The sequence below is a fragment of the Cervus elaphus genome, chromosome 6 (genome assembly GCF_910594005.1).
Source record: "Cervus elaphus chromosome 6, mCerEla1.1, whole genome shotgun sequence".
NCBI lineage: Eukaryota > Metazoa > Chordata > Mammalia > Artiodactyla > Cervidae > Cervus > Cervus elaphus.
The window spans coordinates 25,989,414-26,006,730 of record NC_057820.1 but is presented as its reverse complement, the minus strand read 5'-3'; the positions used below and the strand labels follow the sequence as shown (position 1 = coordinate 26,006,730).

Genomic DNA, 17,317 nt, shown 5'->3' with positions numbered 1-17,317 from the left:
TGTAAGAAAATAATTCACCCCAAATCATCCTTACTTCTTCCCATCATTTTTGGTAAATTTTTAAGGTATAAGTTGAATATCTGTAACCCCAAGCTCTTAAACTATACTAGAAGAAGGGCTGAGACCATAAACTTGAGATGGTATCATGTCCCCAGGCCCCAGATAGGTGAATTTCTCTCCTCCAACCAACACATGAAAGAAGCCACATGGCCTTCCCAGCTCCTCATCCTCCCTCACCTCCAGGTCCTATCACAGGCTGAGTTGTGTGTTGTGTCTGTGTGTGTGTATTCTTAGTCACTCAGTCATGTCCAACCCTTTGCAACCCCTGCAAGGCTCCCCTGTCAACGGGATTTTCCAGGTGAGAATACTGGAGTGGGTTGCCATTCCCTTCTCCAGGGGATCTTCCTGACCCAGGACCAATCCCAGGTCTCCTGCATTACAGGCAAATTTTTCACTGTCTGAGCCACCAGAGAAGGCCACATTTGTGTTTCCCCCAAATTATATATTGAAGTCCTAACTCCTGGCACTGCAAAATGTGACTGTATTTGGAAAGACGATTTTTAAAGAGATAGTTAAGGGGAAATGGGGTCATATGGATGGGTTCCAATCTAATAAGACTGGTGTCCTTATAAGAGGAGGGATTAGGACACAGACTTGTGGACACCCAGAGAAAAGACTGTGTGAAGACAGAGAGAGAAGATGGGTATCTACAAGGCAAGAGAGGCCTCAGAATAAAACCAGTCAACTCTTTGATCTTGGACTTCCAGCCTCCAGAACTATAAAGAAATATATTTTTGTTCTTTAAACCACCCACTCTCGGCTGTTTTGTTATGAAGCTCAGCAAATGAATCCAGCTCCCCAAAACAAGATTCCTTTCTGCTTTTTTCTGCCTCTGCCTTCACCTCTCCTACCTACCAGCATGTGGTTCTCCCTTAGGTTCTCTGGATCTGACTCAGGAGAAAAATAAACAAAATCCAGATATTCTAGAGGGGCAAAACAGGATTTTTCTCCCCCCAATCACTTATTTCCTTTCTTCTTTTCTGTATTGCTAGTGGGGAGCGGGATTTTTTAAACAGAGTGAAAAGAAACATTTTGTTGACATAAACATGCATGAAAATCATGCTACAACGGAGAGAGAACCACAGACCTGGGTACGTGCAGGAGACTCAGCACCCAGAGAGTAAGGAGTGGGGGCAAGGAGATACAGAAGTTGGGGGACCACATGGAAACCTTATTTTAATGATGGAACTGAAATCAGATTACTATTTTAATTACATCTTCTTTCCTTTCTAAGCCCTGTACTGATAAAAGGCCAAATAGACATCAACCAAACCTGAAAAATATCCCCACAATCTATCAAAAAGATGAGGAGTGATCAACTATTTTAGTCAAAAAGAGGCCTTTAGATTAGACTCAGGAAGAATTTCATTTTACCTGCTTAATCATGTATGAGTATTAGTCCCTTCATTTGTCTGTTGGTGATGCATTCAATTAAGGAGCCCAGTTTTCTGTCCATGAGTTAGAGGTTTGAGGTCATGTATCTCAAGATGGTTAAATCTGATTGCCCCACATGCAGAAGTCCCTAAGGGAAGATGATCCTCCAATAGCCATAGGGCAAGCTGGAAATCGAAGTGCAGATTAAATGGCTCTGGATGAATTAAGTGTTCATTTTAACTGTCAAAATACTGAGATGATAACTTTTCTCAAAACATAGATCCAAAGAAATTCTTCACTAAATGTATAAATTCAGTGAATTTACTAAATGTCTCAGTTTGAAATATGATTGGGAAAACATTAACTTACTTTTTGAAAGCTAATGTCAAAGAGGGTAACTCAGGACAATTCCTTCAAAGAAGTCACTGGGCCAGTCTAGGACACAAAATGACATAATTATAAGCCCTTTAGCATCCTCCTCCCAACTCTCATTTACATATATATTTTTCCAGCTGTAGCAGAATTGTAAGCATGATCTTCCTACTGCCATTTTTTTTCCTGAATTGGAGTCAAAGGCTATCTCCTCAAGGAGCAGATGAATGACTTTTCTCTTTAACCCTGCTGGTTCCATACTGGTCAAACCCAGTGGATGGCATCCCCAGCTTTCCCCTCCTCAGTCTTTCAGGTGAAACTAAATATCTCTACCCCATCCATTCCTCATCTCATTCTTTGTTTTCCCAGAAAAACATAGTCTTTCACTTGCTCCCTTCTCCAAGATTCGTCTTATCGTCAGAGGACTCTTATCCTCAGCTTCACAGGTGGTGCTGGTGGTAAAGAACCCGCCTGCCGGTGCAGGAGACATGAGAGATGAGGTTCCATCCCTGGGTCAGGAAGATGCCCTGGAGGAGGGCATGGCAACCCACTCCAGTATTCTTGCCTGCAGAATCCCATGGACAGAGGAGCCTGGCGGGCTACAGTCGATGGGGTCATAAGCAGTCAGACACTACTGAGCAACTGATCACATGTGCATGCACAGAGGACTCTGCTCTCTCTGCAAGTTATTAGAGAATTACTAAACTCCCGTGGAAAAGTCAGCAGGAGGGTGGGTGTAATATCCAGTTACTTGGATTCTAGTAATATGAGAAAGAGCATTCATGAGAACCGGAGACTCTTGCTAAACACAGAATAAATGTGACTGAATGGCATTTTGAGATAGTAATGCACAGGAACCTTTTTTTTAATTCCCTGAATTTCCCTTTTTCGTTCCATACCCGGACATCAGAGAGGCTGCTCTTTGTCTCCAATGAGCTGAGTGGTAGGGCTGGAAGAAGAAAATTGTCAGAAGATGTTTTTGGCTTTTGTTTTGCACAACCTAAATCTTTAGGATATTTGAACGTGTGACAGTAGAAGGAGCAGCTTGAATAAACATGAAAGGACAAGGATTTCCCTTATATTGAAAAGAGATATTCCCAAGCTGGTAGAGGGAAAGAGAGATCGTGGGTCCCAGAGTATCAGGATTCAACCCAGTCATCTAGTTGTCAAAAAAAGGAGTCAGAAAGGCCAGAATTGCAACAACTAAAGGGGGTATCAAGGAAGACAGAATAGAGACAGGCTCGTAAAGATTCCTGAGCCCCATATGGTAGCAATAGAAAACACCATAGAATTGAGCATCTGAGATTTTACTCTACTTGCAAGCTTTTGAGTTAAATGGCCACAGTTGCACATATGCCAGCAGAAAACATGAGTCACCAGGGACAAAGGCTAAGGATGTTATCACTCCAAGCAGAGCAGGCAACGTTATCTGCATGTTCACATTGATTTATCTTGTTTCTCAGCCCCACAGGGACTACATAGAACAGCACAAATGGATGTTGCCCATAGCACACAGCTGAGCTGCTCCATTTTAGCAAACCTCAGTATGTTAAGGAGGCTACAAGGAAACCTGCCCGGTCTTCATCCTGGAGAGTGGTATTATCTTTATTATACTGAGACTCAAACAATCTTCTCCCTATTCCAGAGACAGACACTATCATCACCCAAGGCTGCAAAGATTATCCAGAATAAACTAGCTATGCCTCTGCTCCTGAGACAGTAGAACACATGAAACCATGATTGGTAGAGAATTGTCTCCCAACACCGTGGAGACAGGAACAGGGGATGACTCTGCTGTGATGTATGTGGTTTGATGATCGAAGACCAGAAAACAGCCTCTACCAGCATCGCCTGTACACTCCATGAGCCGTGGGAACTATAGCATAACCCTGGAGAGGAGAACAGAGTGAGGAGCTACACTTCAAGCAAAGAGATTAAATAAAAGTCTGAATTCTGTGTAGTTGGACAGTTAACTCTCTGCCTCCTTCAACTACTAGAATGTCAGACTCAACCCCAGACAGGATATCTGTCTGAGGATGACTGGAAATAACAGACAATCCTAAAAGAAAAAACCTTTAGAAACCAGCATTTAATAAGTTTGCACGTTCTCTGAAGAAATGGCTGGATCCCTGTCCAATAACCTCACAATGAGGGGCAGATCCCACACCTCTCTGATGTAACTTATCAGTTTTTCTTTCTTTCTTTCTTTCTTTTTTACTGACATATATTTGCTTTCCAATGTTGTGTTCGCTTCTGCTGTACAACAAAATGAATCAGCTATATGTAAGCACACATCCCTTCTCTCTTGGGCCCTCCTCCCAACCACCACCCCCAACCCACCAATCTAGGTCATCACAGAGCACCAAGCTGAGCTCCCCAGGATATGCAGCAGTTTCCCACTAGCTATCTATTCAACACATGGTAGTGTAAAAATGTCATTGCTACTCTCCCAATTCATCCCACCCTCTCATTTCCCCCCTGTGTCCACATGTCCATTCTCTATATCTGCATCTCTATTCTTGCTTGCTAATATGTTCATCTGTAGCATTTTTCTAGATTCCACATATATGCGTTAATATGCAATATTTGTTTTTCTCTTTCTGACTTACTTCACTCTGTATGACAGACTAGGTTCATCCACGTCTCTACAAATGACCCAGTTTCATTCTTTTTAATGGCTGAGTAATATTCCACTCCATATATATACCACATCTTCTTTATCCACTGTCCATTGATGGACATTTAGGTTGCTTCAGTTTTATAGGACTCAGTCTTAAACGAGAGTAGACAGCCAGGGATCACCATACCTCTGAGGAAGTCTTTAGCCTTAAAAAATAAAATAGAAGTAAATATACAGAAATAGGAACTCAGAGGAAACAGACAATGAAAAAAAACAAGATGAAGTTTTTGTGTCTTTTTTTAAGTTATAGTTAAGAGTTCTACTTTCAGGAAGATGGAACCAATATACTTTTCCATACTCCTTCCTCCAGGTATAACTTAAAGCCCTGGGCATTATTAGTACCCATCTATTCCTGCATATTGTCCATTTTCTCCATTAGATCCCTTAGCTTATTAAGCCTATGCTCAGTCACTCAGTCATGTCTTACTCTTTGTGGCTCCACAGACCACCAGGCTCCTCTGCCCATAAAATTTTCCCAGCAAGAACACTGGAGTCCATTGCCATTTCCTATCCCAGGGGATCTTATCAACCCATGGATCAAACCCACATCACTCGGGTCTCCTGCATTGGCAGGTGGATTCTTTACCACTAGGGCTGCCTGGGAAGCCCATTAAGCATAGGTGTCTTAAATTCTAGGTCTGATCATTTCAAAATCTCTGCCATATCTGAGGCTGATACGGATGCTTGCTCCATCTGGTCATACTGTGTGTGTTGTTGTGTTTTGGGGTGTTTTTTCTGGTCTGTTAGTATGCCTTGTAATTAAAACTTTACTGCATAAAAGGTAGTAGTAGCTTTGCGCAGTGGCAGTATCGTAGCCAATGAGGTTTATCCGAGGCGCGATTATTGCTAATTGAAAACTTTTCCCAATACCCCGTCGTGACGACTTGAAATATAGTCGGCATTGGCAAATTTTGACAGTCTCTACGGAGACTGAATAAAGCGGTTTTGAAAGAAAGAAAGAAAGAAAAAAAAAAAAAGGAAATGTAGTAAATAGGTCTTCTGTGTGATTTATCTGGCTAGGAATTAGGTATGTTTAGTGTTTGCTGAAGCTAAAAGTAGGTATCCGAGGCTAAAATTTCCTCGTGTCCTTGTCTTTGTAGCCCCTGTTGTCTTTGAATTTCCCTAAAGACTTTCTCTTAAATAAGATCTGAGACACAGTGGTAAAGTATGTAGGGAGAAAAAGCATTCTGTAGTCCTATAGGGAGGTCTTAGCCTGTTAGTGAGCCTGTGCCCCAGAGTTAAGACTTCCACTAGGGCTTCTAAGTTTGTTTTTCTACTCCCTAGGTGATACAACAAGGTTACAAAGGACAGGATTAGCTATTTCCTTTCTTCCGGATGGGTTCAGTTCAGTTCAGTTCAGTCGCTCAGTTGTGTCCGACTCTTTGCGACCCCATGAATCGCAGCATGCCAGGCCTCCCTGTCCATCACCAACTCCCGGAGTTTACTCAAACTCATGCCCATCAAGTCGGTGATGCCATCCAGCCATCTCATCCTCTGTCTCCCCCTCCTCCTCCTGCCCCCAATCCCTCCCAGAATCAGGGTCTTTTCCAATGAGTCAACTCTTCACATGAGGTGGCCAAAGTATTGGAGTTTCAGCTTCAACATCAGTCCTTCCAATGAACACCCAGGACTGATCTCGTTTAGGAGGGACTGGTTGGATCTCCTTGCAGTCCAAGGGACTCTCAAGAGTCTTCTCCAACACCACAGTTCAAAAGCATCAATTCTTCAGCGCTCAGCTTTCCTCACAGTCCAACTCTCACATCCATACATGACCACTGGAAAAACCATAGCCTTGACTAGACAGACCTTTGTTGGCAAAGTAATGTCTCTGCTTTTTAATATGCTGTCTAGGTTGGTCATAACTTTCCTTCCAAAGAGTAAGCATCTTTAATTTCATGGCTGCAATCATCATCTCCAGATGGGTTAGACTCTGGCAAAACTTCAGTCTATTGGGCTCTTATAAAATAGTTTCCCCTGATGTAGGCATTGTGAAGAACAGAATACTCCAGGCATGTTTCAGAATAGTTATTCCAATTATTGACTGTGAGAAAGTAGTAGGACTCCTAGACATAAAACTCACTAAGCCTAAACCCTGTGGAGTTTTTTACTCTCAAACTTGTCCACACCAAGCCTCTAGCAATTCACTGATGCCACCTTCAGTTTTTCTACCCTTGCACTTCTTCCTGCAGAGGTTTCTGCTCATGGATTTCTGCTCTGGTAAACTAAGATCCTCTGTATCCAGCTCTCTCCAATTTGGGGGGTAGCAGTTTGCCCTGTGACCACAATTCTCTAGAGGATATGAGTTGTTGATTTTTTAGTGTGACACACTTTTTCGTTGTTGTTATGAAAGTGGGAGTGACAACTTCCAATTTCCTTACACACCTGATGCTGGACTGGAAACCAGAAGTTCCATTTCATAAATGTTTTATTGTCTCATAATCACACAGTTTCAGGGATGTTAATCCTCTAGTCTGGTGCCCTGGCAGCAATTGTTGTTCAGTTGCTAAGTCACATCCAACTCTTTGCAACCCATGGACTGTAACATACCAGGCTCCTCTGTCCTTCACTATCTCTCAGAGTTTGCTCAAACTCATGTCCATTGAGTCAGTGATGTCATCTAAACATATTATCCTCTGCCACCTGCTTCTCCTTTTGCCTTTAATCTTTCCCAGCTTCAGAGTCTTTTCCAGTGAGTCGGCTCTTCACATCAGGTGGCCCAAGTGTTGGAGCTTCAGCTTCAGCATCAGTCCTTCCAATGAATATTCAGGGTTGATTTCCTTTAGGATGGACTGGTTTGATCTCCTTGCAGTCCAAGGAACTTTTAAGAGTCTTCTTCAGCAACACAATTCAAAAGCATCAATCTTCTGGCATTCAGCCTTCTTTATGGTCCAACTCTCACATCCACACAAGACTATTGGAAAAACCATAGCTCTGACTATATGGACCTTTGTTGGCAAAGTGATGTCTCTGCTTTTTAATATGCTATCTAGGTTTGTCATAGCTTTTCTTCCAATGAGTAAATGTCTTTAATTTCACAGGGCTGCAGTCACCATCAGCAGTGATTTTGGAGACCGAGAAAATAAAATCTGTCATTGCTTCCACTTCCCCCCACCCCCTTCTATTTGCCATGAAGTGATGGGACAGGAAGCCATAATCTTAGTTTTTTGAATGCTGTATTTTAAGCCAGCTTTTTCACTCTCCTCTTTCACCCTCACCAAGAGGGTTTTTAGTTCATTTTCACTTTCTGCCATTAAAGTGGTATCATCTGCATATCTGAGGCTGTTGATTATTTCTCCCGATTATCTTAATTCCAGCTTAGGATTTGTCCAGCCTAGCATTTCACACAATGTACTCTGCATATAAATTAAATAAACAGGGTGACAATATACAGCTTTGACGTACTTCTTTCCCAGTTTTGAACCAGTCAGCTGTTCCATGTCCAGTTCTAGCTGTTGCTTCTTGACATGCATACAGATTTCTCAGGAGGCAGGTAAGATGGTCTGGTATTCCATCTCTTTAAGAATTTTCCACAGTCTGTTGTGGTCGACAGTCAAAGGCTTTAGCATAGTCAGTGAAGCAGAAGTAGATGTATTTCCAGAATTCCCTTGCTTTCTTTATGATCCTACAAACGTTGGCAACTTGATCTCTGGTTCCTCTACCATTTCAAGACCCAGCTTAGACATCTAGAAGTCCTTAGTTCACATTACTGCTGAAGCCTACCTTGAAGGATTTTGAGCATAATCATACTAGCAGGTGAAATGAGCACAATTGTATGGTAGTCTGAATATTCTTTGGCACTGCCCTCCTTTGGGGTTGGAATGATTAGACACAAGTTAGACAGAGGTCCCAGAGCAGCAAATCTAGTCTCTCTTCAGTGTGATCACTTCCTCCATTAACACCCTCAGTACGAGGGACACAGGGAACAGACTGGGAAGTCTGATGAGTGTTTTGTGATTAAAAAAAAAAAAAAAAAACTTCATAAAATACTGTAACCACCCTCTCTTTCCGTAGGAAAAAAAGACAGTAAAACACCCAATTAACCTGAGAGAAAACATTCCTATGAACTACTATTAGAATGAAAGAAGCTATTTCAAACATTTTTAGCTAAGAGCAAGAATTAATTTGGTTTCCTGTGATTTTCAAAACTCTAATCCATTTTAATCCTTTAATTGCTTTGTACTTGGGCTGAATTAGGAAGTTCAAGTTTTTGTCCATGAGTCTGAAGTCTAAAAGAAAATCCTATGATTCACTTTTTAGAAGCAGACACTTTCCGTACCCTGAAGGTATTTCTAGGGATTATCCCAGAATAGGGATAATTTTGAACTCTAGGAACATTGTGTTAAAGACAGGTATATTAAATAGGGTGGAGAATATCAAACACAAAAGAATGATTAAATCAAACTAGAAACCATTTCTGCAGTTGTCATTCAAGAAAGAAGAGGTTATTTCCAATTTTAAATCAAATAACTAAGGTATGAATAATTTTCTATTTTTTAGTGATTTTTATTGGAGTATGGTTGATTTACGAAGCTGTGTGAGTTTCAGATGTGCAGCAAAATGAATCCGTTATACACATACAAATACATCTATCCACTTTGGGGGATTCTTTTCCCATATAGATTATTACAGAATATTGGATAAAGTTCCCTGTGGTATGTGGTAGGTCCTTATTAGGTATCTATTTTACATACAATTGTATGTATATGTCGATCCTAATCTCCCAGTTTACTTCTCTCCCTCCTTCCTTCCCTGGTAACCATAAACTTGTTTTTTACATCTGTGACTCTATTTCTGTTTTTCAAATAAGTTCACTTGTATCACTTTTTTTAGATTTCACATATACATTATATCATATGATATTTGTCTATCTTTGCCTGACTTACTTCACTCCATTTGACCATCTCTAGGCCCATCCACATTGCTGCAAATGATATTTATTTCATTCCTTTTTATGACTGAGTAATATTCTATCGTATATACCTACTACATTTTTATCCACTTCCATTGGTAACTGACATTTAGGTTGCTTCTGTGTCTTGGCTATTGTAAGGTGAATCATTTTCTCCTATATATAGTTTAAGGGCTTCCCAGGTGGCTCTAGTGCTAAAGAACCCACATGCCAATGCAAGAGACATAAGAAATGCAGGTCCGATCCCTCAGTCAGAAAGATCCCCTGGAGAAGGGCATGGCAACCCACTCCAGTATTCTTGCCTGGAGAATCCCATGGACAAAGGAGCCTGGCAGGCTTTGGTTCATAGGCTGTCAAAGAATCAGACATGACTGAAGTAACTTAACACACACACACACATATATTTTTAAACTACTTTTCTTGGTAACTATAGTTGCATCAGAAGAGAAAACTAAATTATTGCAGGGATAAGAATGAGAGGGAAACTTGCCTTCCATCAGAAACACATTTGTACTGTTGGAATTGGTACCACATACATATATTTATGGACGTAACCCTAATCATTTATTAGTTGCTTATTACATAAATAATTTTATGAAAAATGTGAGCGGTGTGCTAAATTCCACAATTTCCAAATGCAACAGTTAACATCATGTAATCCTTTCCATAACTTCACCCAGCAGATGTGTTATTTGGTCTTTTTCTCAAGTATCTGGTTTTCAAGATGGCTTTGTTGCTGACTCCTCTGCTCTGGGGTGGGATCAATGACAACTTCCCAGAGAGAAAGAGACAAATGAGGAAGTAAAGATGCAAATCATACAAGCTGATTGTCTCAATTTAACATCAAGAATAAAAATGGAGAATAACCTTTCAGACCCAGATCTCAGGTTTAGTGCAACATCCTCAGCTCATTTGAGAAAGACCTACCCAGCTTAGGGGGCAGAGAATACAAATCATGTCACCTCTTCCCCAGCAACTCTGTAACATGGAAGAGAAAGACACATGGTCTTGATTCTCCCAAAGTAGGCCCAGATGGAGTTCCAGGAAAATTTACATGTTTCTCTTGTTGCTTCCTCACAGGCTATCTGCCCTCAGTGAGTAGGGAAGGAGGGTCTCCTTTCTCTCTCTTGTTTGTCCTCTAACACCTTAAAACCAGTGGGATGATGCTCATTTTGTATGCACGTGTGCACGCACGCACACACACACACACACACTCACACACCTCCCCATATCATAAACTTCTAATAACTCCAAAGTCTAAATTTCTCTTTCTCTTCTCTTTTCCCTAACTCATATCCTGGCTTCATCTCAGGTTCATCCCATGGGATGACTATGGCTCTTGTCGAAACAGGACATTCTAGATTCTGTTCTCTAGATGAATCCTTAAGAATAGGGTTCTTAAACTCTAAGGTGCCAAAAAGGAAGAGGAAAGAAATGACAGATAATGGGCTGCAGTTGATTATAGCTCAAGAGGGCATGTGATTCCGTTATTCACAGGAGTTGATGAGCTGCACTAACAGAAGCCCAAGCCAGTGAAGTATGGATTCTAAAAAGAATCCATTGGTTGGAGGCAGAGTGATTATTGACAGAAATATGTTGATAAACAGGAGTTTACTAGAATTTTCCCTGGAGGACATCGCCTGAGAGACAAGTAACTGGAAGTACTTTAACCAGCCTCAAGCTTTTGCTACTTTCAGTTTATGGTGTGTGACTAAACAGTCGGACATGACTGAAGCGACTTAGCATGCACCCACAAAGATTCATGAGGAGACGAGCTAGTGAGAGACACACAAGCCTTAAGACTAGTGAGAAAAAAAGAGGTTGGAGACATATGAGGGGTGAGAGAAGAAATTAGGGGTTAAGGATCCTTTTTCTGGAAGTGCGCTCAGCAGTCCCGAGTATCTGTCTCTTGCTTCAACAGAGCTTGGAGGGAACAGACCCAGGGAAGCCCCTTGCTCCAGCCTCCGACCACCCGCCAACAATTTTTCCAGTCACAGCGTTCAGAATCAGCCACTCAGCTGTCCACAATCACCAGGAACAGTCACCATTTTTTGAGCTTAACTCCTTATGACCTATCAACCATAAACTCCCAGATTCCTCAGAATTATTCCACTGAGATGGAGACTTCCCTCCACCCCCTCATCAACGTGCATCTGCAGGCCTCCTAAATTTATCTCTCTCTGGGCTTCTATTTCGGCCATGACGATGTGGCTCTGGAGGGTGTGGGCCACTTTTTTTTTTCATGAATTGGCCAAGGAGAAGCACAAGGGCCTAGAGGGTCTCTTGAAAATGCAAAATCAGCGCGGGGGCTACATGCTCTTCCTAGACCTGCAGAAGCATCTCTAGATGAGTGAGGTAAAACCAAGGATGCTATGGAAGCCGCCCTTATGGAGAAGAATCTGAACCAGGCCCTTTTGGGTCTGCAGAGCCTGGGTTTGGCCCACACAGACCCCCACATCTGTGACTTCCTGGAGAACCACTTCCTAGATGAGGAGGTGAAACTCGTCAAGAAGATGGGTGACCACCTGACCCACCTCTGCAGGCTGTCTGGTCCCCAGGCTGAGTTGGGTGAGTATCTCTTGGAAAGTCTTACCCTCAAGCAAGACTAGGAGCCTCTGGAGCCCAGCAGGCTTTGAGGGACCCCCTAACATCAGGGCATCTGCCTGAAGCCCCTCTTTGCATCCACTAGGCAGCTTTTCAACACCCTGGAGAGCCCGCTCTCAAGCCTTGGACCAAATGGAAACAATAAAGCTTTGTGAAGCCGAATATATATTTTTTCTCCTGCTGACAATGATACTCAAACTCCAGAGGAAACTATGGGCTTCCTTCTTGGTCTCCCCTCACCAGCTTCCCTCTTTCTCAGCCTGAGGTGAGAGTGGGGGTTGGGCAGGAGGCCGGAAGCAGTGGGGTGGGGTTTCCGTGGGAACCCCAGGGTGTCCAAGAGACCCTCTCTAACCCCGATCTTACACAGATTTCCTAGCCTATACACCCCCATTTCATACTCAGTGGAAAAGAACACAGGTGTTTCCCTAGAAACAAAAGAAGTTTAAACCACACCCCATTTCTCTCCTCAACTTCTCAGGTTAGAATAAGTAATTATATGTTGTTGTTTTTTAGTTGTTAAATCATGTAGGACTCTTTGCAAACCCATGGACTTCCCACTCAGGGATCAAACACAACTTTCCTGCATTGATGGGCAGATTCTTTACCTTTGAGCCATTTCTGGTGGCTCAGTAGTAGAGACTCCACCTGCCAATGCAGGAGACATGAGACCCACAGGTTCAATCCCTGGGTAGAGAAGATCCCCTAGAGAAAGAAATGGCAACCCATCCCAGTAATCTTGCCTGGAAAATCCCATGGACAGAGGAGCCTGGTGGACTACAGTCCATGGAGTCACATAGAGTCAGACAGGTAGTGACTAAACATGTCATTCTAATTCTATTCCCTATACTAATTACTTTCTAGCTCCATAGAGAATCTCCTCAGTAAAATGGAAAAGATTATAATTAGACCCATATACTATTTCATCTCATGTGAGCTTCAAAATAATTCTGAGCTGTAGGAAATGAGATTTCACCCTCTTTTTTCAAATGAAGAAAATGAAACCAGTTTCACTGTTCAGACCTGACTTTTATTCACAATGCCCCATTCTTACAAGGAAAAACAATAAAGAAGTTCTAGTTAACACAAGGTTCTACTCAGACCTTGCTAGGAGCAACAAGTTATTAATGAAGTAAAGTAGATTTGATGTAAAATAGTGAAAAAGGAGTTGCCAGCTTTGGAGACTCTATATCTCCAAAAAGATGAGTTAAACTGACAAAAGCATTCTGTCCCTGAGGAAAACCTAGGGTGTATAGAGTGTCCATCTTTCTCAAACACAGTGACACCTTTTGCAACTATTACTACTTTTCTGCTGAGATCTGTAGAGAACCAAAGCAGGAGGTCTCAAAGCAGGATGTCAAAAAAAGCAAATTAGGGCTTTTCAAATGATCAGACTGAACAAAATGCACGGCAAAATGAGATCCCCTGGGGCTAAGTTCAGAAAAACAGCCAGCTTTCTGGGCCATCAAGTTAAATTCCATGGAGACTATTCCAAAATGGAAAAATCTCTACCTGCCAGATGATCTTTTGGGAAGGGTACTGGATATGTCTACCACTTGGAGTGGGTGCAGTGAGACCCCCAAAAGGTGATTGAGTGACTGACCTGTGTTAGGAGGGTGGGGTGACTACAGGGCTCTGTTTTTCAATTGTTCTAGATATATTTGGGGTCAGAGCTGAATTGCCGGGGATAAGAAAAGGAAGTTTGAGCCCCACTCCTCTTTTAGTCCTTCCCACAAATAGCCCTGCTGTACTGTGCCTCCCTTGTAAACAAACATAGAATGAATGTTTGTCTTAATATCTATTTAAAGGGGAACCAAACTAATCATCAGCCTGGGCTTCTCACGTGTCTTAGTGTCATCCAGATTAAAGACATTAGTGCTTCAAGAGAGTCAGGCTCAACTTTTAATATTCAGTGAGTGTTTATAGAGCACCTACTGTATGCCGGGCACTATCCCAGATCCAGCGAACACAGTGAGCAAACAGGCAAAAGTTCTTGCCCTCAGCAATTATACTATAGTTTGGTGGAAGGAGACACAATAAATTTAAAATATATTAAAATAAATTATAAAGTATGTTAAGAAGAAAAAAAGTGCTACAACAACAGGAAAAGAAAGGACAGAGTGGGGAGGATGGGGTGTGTAACAGGCTAGGTATGTGTGCAAGATGGCACTTTCCATGGGCCAATCTGGATCGACCTCCTTGAGAAGGTGGCCGCTGGACAAAGGCTCATGAGAGGTGAAGAGTGAGCCTGGATAAATATAAGGGAAGGATTTACCTGCAGAGGAAGCAGCTAGGGGTTGACCTCATGGTGAGAAAGTGCTCAGCACCTTCGAGGAACAGTGAGGAGGAAAAGGGAACAAAGAGGGGATGAAGTCAGAGAGGCGGAGGCAGGGGGATGGGAGATCAAGGAGCCAGACTACACAGGGTCTTATAGACCAACAGAAGAATTCAGTTTTACTCTGAATAAGGGAGGCCTTAGAGGATTTTAAGCACATGACTGATATGATCTGGTTGATTTATGTTTTAAAAATATAATTCTAGGTCTTCCCAGTGCACCAGGCCTGAGCACTTGTCTCATGCATCCAAATACATGTAAATCCATGGCTGATTCATGTCAATGTATGACAAAAACCACTACAATATTGTAAAGTAATTAGCCTCCAACTAATAAAAATTAATGGGAAAAAAATAAATTAAAAAAATATATATATACAATTCTACTAGTCGTGTTGAAAATAAGCTATAGAAGAGGAAGAGAGAAGCAAGGACACTGCTAGTTAGGAGTCCTTTGCAACCAGAGAGAGATGCTGGTGGCTAGGAAGCAGTGAAAGTCGCTCAGTCATGTCTGATGCTTTGTGACCCCATGGACTGTCCATGGAATTCTCCAGGCCAGAATACTAGAGTGGGTAACCTTTCCCTTCTCCAGGGAATCTTCCCAACCCAGGGATCAAACCCAGGTCTCCCGCATTGCAGGCGGATTCTTAACCAACTGAGCCACAAGAGAAGCCCAAGAATATTGGAGCAGGTAGCCTATCCCTTCTCCAGCAGATTTTCCTGACCCAGGAATTGAACTAGGGTCTCCTGCATTGCAGGTGGATTCTTTACCAACTGAGCTATCAGGGAAGCCAGGGAAGCCCTGGCTAGCAAGCAGGATTTTGACAACTGAGGCAGTGAGAATTGATTAAATTATGGATGTAATCCTAAAGTTATAAGCACTACCTTCACCCTAAAACTCAATTATGCCTCACACTCTAAGTCTTTTCACAAGACAAAACATAATAAATAGTTTAGTCATTAAGCAGAGCCAAGAACCTTTAGTTACTCCTTAAGCTGAAACTCCAATACTTTGGCCACCTGATGCGGAGAGCTGACTCATTTGAAAAGACTCCGATGCTGGGAAAGGTTGAAGGCAGGAGGAGAAGGGGACGACAGAGGATGAGATGGTTGGATGGCATCCCCGATACAATAGACATGGGTTTGGGTGGACTCCCAGGAGTTGGTGATGGACAGGGAGGCCTGGCGTGCTGCAGTTCATGGGGTTGCAAAGAGTCAGACACGACTGAGCGACTGAACTGAACTGAACTGAACTGAACTAAGGGTCATATATAAATATTCTGAGCCCTATCCTGTGAGCTGTTTTGCAGATACTGAAGCCCCCTCACCTGGCAGAAGAAGATGACTATGTGAAGAGAGGATGATTACACGATGACCAGACAAAAGCTGTGACATAAGCTACTCCACTTCACACAATTCCGAGAACTGTCCCCAAGAAGTGGGAACAAACTCTGAAACTAGGGATTAACTGTACTCAAAGCAACCAAGAGGATGCTCATCAGACCACCACATCACTGATACTGAGATGACTATCAGAGCCGACTATGCCATCCTGCTCCCTCCCTCCACGCATACAACCTTGAAACTCCCCTATAAAAACTTCTGCTCTCTGAGCAGCAATCAGGAGATGGTTCACAGACACAAGTCCACCTTCTCCCCAGGTTGCCAACCTCCAAAATAAAGTTACCTTTCCTTTCCCTTGTCTCCTGATAACTGGCTCTCAAGCAGTGAGCTGCCAGATCTGGGTTTGGTAACAAACGTAAAGGCCACAAGGTGTCTTGACAGATTGGATGTGTGAGAGAAAGGAAGGAAGAAAAGAAGGAAAAAGAGGGACAGAAGGAAAGAAAGAAGACAAAACAAGAGGGCGAGAGGAAAGCAAGAGAGAAGGAGAGAACGGGAGAGGGAAGAGGGAATTCAAGGTTGACTCTCAAAGTTTGTGGTCAGAGCCAACTGGAAGGATGGAGTTGCCATCAACTGATACAGAGAAGACAGCAGGTAAGACAAAATCCCTTGGAGTAGGCGATGGCAACCCAGTTCAGTGTTGTTGCCTGGAAAACTCCATGGACAGAGGAATCTGATGAGCTACAGTCCTTAGGGTCACAAAGAATCTGACGCGTCTGAGCACACAGCACACAAGATACATTTAAGGAGAAGGTGAATCGTTCCATTTGGGGCATGTTGATTGGAGATGTCAAGATGGACAAGGAGAGATGCTGAGAAGGCTGCTCAAAATATCAAACTTAACATGTTCAAGAGAACCCTACTCCTGCATCCATCACCTCTCACACCCAATGCAAAATACCCCTTTGCAGTCTTGTTTCTCAGGGTATAGACATTCTATTCAATATAGACATTTACTCAAGCCAAAAAACCTTGAAATCATCCTGGACTCCCTCTTTCTGTCGTATCCCACACCTAATTATAAACAAACATTGTCAATTGTACTCAAAACGTACTCAGACTCTAATCACGTCTCACTCTGTCCAATGCTGGCATGTCCAATTTGGCATATCCAAATCACTAATTTTATCCATTGAAAGTAACGGCTAAACCACATAAACTGAACTCCTGGGCTAAAAAGTAAATACTAAACTTAATCTCAAAAATATTTTTTCTGTTATTTAAAAATTAAGTATTCAAATATTTAAACCTTGACATTATAGTATAAGAATTATGATTTCTTATTACTATATGGCACATTTTAACTGAAATCACTTTTAACTGAAGGTGGTATGTGAGGGCAAACTCCTCTGTTTTAGGACACTGCTGATAGTGATGCTATCACCGAGGTAACATCTTCTCTTCTTTTTTAATTTTATGTATCTATTTATTTTTGTATGCACTGGGTCTTCATTGCTTTTGCACAGGGTTTCTCTAGTTGTAGCAAGTGGGGGCTACTCTTCGTTGCAGTGCACAGGATTCTCATTGTGTCGGCTTCCCTTGTTGCAAAGCACAGGCTCTAGGGCACTCGGGCTTCAGTACTTGCA

The 17,317-nt window shown here is 42.3% G+C and overlaps 1 non-coding gene and 1 pseudogene across 1 annotated transcript; both read left to right on the top strand.

The window, feature by feature from the left end:
• The first annotated feature begins 3,542 nt into the window (after window positions 1–3,542).
• Window positions 3,543–12,004, top strand: LOC122696635 (annotated as a pseudogene).
• LOC122696689 lies at window positions 5,276–5,416 on the top strand. The gene has a single exon (XR_006341819.1). It is a non-coding gene; the product is annotated as a U4 spliceosomal RNA (small nuclear RNA).
• Window positions 12,005–17,317: the final 5,313 nt, after the last annotated feature.